This window comes from Bufo bufo, chromosome 1 (genome assembly GCF_905171765.1).
Source record: "Bufo bufo chromosome 1, aBufBuf1.1, whole genome shotgun sequence".
In the NCBI taxonomy this organism is placed as follows: domain Eukaryota; kingdom Metazoa; phylum Chordata; class Amphibia; order Anura; family Bufonidae; genus Bufo; species Bufo bufo.
In genome coordinates, this window is record NC_053389.1 from 705,639,585 (window position 1) to 705,642,084 (window position 2,500).

Genomic DNA, 2,500 nt, shown 5'->3' on the forward strand with positions numbered 1-2,500 from the left:
ACACAAGTGTATATATATATATATATATATATATATATATATATATATATATATATATATATATTGTGGTTGTGAATGAAGAGAGCTCATCTAAAGGCTCCTTGATGAATCGTCTATTGTGACATGTTTCATACCTACTTCATCAATATGGGAAATATTGTGCCTTATCGGAGGCAGTCACATTAATATGACTGCACACAGGGGGAGAGGTGTCAGCAGGTTAAGCATGTTAGCAGGTGTGTCAGTGCCTGCAATGATCATATGATAAATAGGATTTCTATGATATAAGCTGCATTATGCTATGGATTGGGGCACATTCGCCTATATTGCCACCACCAGGTGATTAGTAGTGATTTTCAATTTTTTTCTGCTTCCATTTCTGCATATGTGTTTGTAGCATCAGATGAATGATATCCCTTCAATACTAAAATGAGCAAGCGACGGGGGAGACATACCCCACTGCTGCATGAGGGGAAGTAACCTGTCTACATTTTGGGGAGTTAAAATAACGAGCCGCACAGATATATATTGACCTCTTCCTTAACAGAATTACATCTGCAACAGTGATGCCCGTGTATGAGCCTTGGCCCACTTTCATCTCAAATAATTAAAATAATGAAAGCATTTAATAACTATCTATTTGCCTTTGTCACAATTTGACATGCACTATATATATATATATATATATATATATATATATATATATATATATACACACACACTCCATCGGGTTCATTCATATTGAATAATACACATTCACTTACAATCAGTTATTGATTAAACAAGTGTCAGCAGTGGACGTCAGTCCTTTTACTGCTACAAATATTCTACATTAGCTACTTCAGAATTGATCATAGCATGCACAGCTACATGAAGAGGTAGAATAGATGCTTGGAGGTTCCTATGAATCTAATGGTGATGATATTGATGATGATGATGATGAATGAGTCACTTAAGCAGAGTGTGATGTACTGAAATTTAATTGTATAAGATGGACTTCTTCATTCTACAGTGGTTAATGGCGAAATATTTCTTTCTCAGAATATTTTATGGTGCTGAAAATAAAATGGATATTGAGTTGCGACTTCAAATTGAATTTCTGGAAGCTGCTTTATATCTTCAAGTCTAGCAAATGAATGGCAGCTAATTATAGTGAATGTGGTAGATGCGGTGTTCCATAGGGCTGTGTCCCCCTCTCTGATAGCTAATATCCTATATATTAGGAGCCCAGGATTCAGCTCCCCCCTGGCTGGGCTCTGCAGAAAGCCTACTGTTACCTGCAAGGTCTCCGTTGTCTTAGGCATTCGGTTAATAATGGGTGCCCATTGGTAATCTTACAATGACTTGGACACGTTCCTTGTGTCCTTGTAAGTGAATACTGAAGACTCTCTCTTTAGAAGACGAAACTATTCTGACAATTTAAAGTTGACATAAAACACAAAAAGAAAGTGAAGCATTTTTCTGCCTGATTGCTTTAAAATATTGCACTATTATAGAGGACAATGAGAAATGAACTGTATGTCGATATGATATCTTTCCCCTTCTTTTCTAAAAATCGAATTCAGCAAAATAATAATAATAATAATAAAAAGTGAATAAATTATTAAATCAAAAGAACCCCATAATTAACAATGAGACCCTGGAAAATAATACAGTTCCGGTCCTGATCGATTGAAATGGACATGTCTGAGGTATTGTACAGTTCTGGAAATTACAATGCCTGCACCGAAAAGAAGGACTGATTTTATTTTAACATTTACTTTTTACATGTTTGCTCAGTAGTGATTCCCAGACATCAAAATCAAACACACCGTTCTTCCTGCTCCTTACACCACCTCCAGAATTCTTTATGTCTATATATATATATATATATATATATATATATATATACACACACACACACAAACACACACACACACACACAATATATCTGGAGAATTTTGCTGTCACATGCTGCTTCCTAATGTTGAGTATATTAGTTTATTTTATTTCGTTGAGAGATAAATAAAAAAAAAAGAGGTAATAAAATTGATATTTAAAAAAAAAAAAAGGAAATCATATTGGCGTTTTTATTGGATTGGTGTGAGGAATGATGAATCTGCTGCCGGTGCATTGTGTGCCTGTTAGTGTAATGATATCTATAGGCTCTGTGGTGTGTTAATGTGTTGGAAGAGTCTGTCTTGTGTTTCTTCTTCAAACCTTGAGTCATTAGCAATCCCCTCTGGCTACATGTTTTGCATGAGAGAAACATTATGACATAGTTGTAATACAAACCCAACCTATTTGCTCTGCATCTCTTCCTGCGAATGTAGTGGAGATCCCAACATCCAGCTTCCTACGCAAGAAAGGGAACCTGCCAAATCTCAGATGTTCACTGGATACAGTTAAGAAAAGTCTGAGGAGTGCATCTCAGTATAGGGGGCACTGGATGGTGTGGGGCACTGGGGTTATTAGGGAAATTGGGAAATACAGCAAAGGGGCAGAGGCTTTGTTATTACAT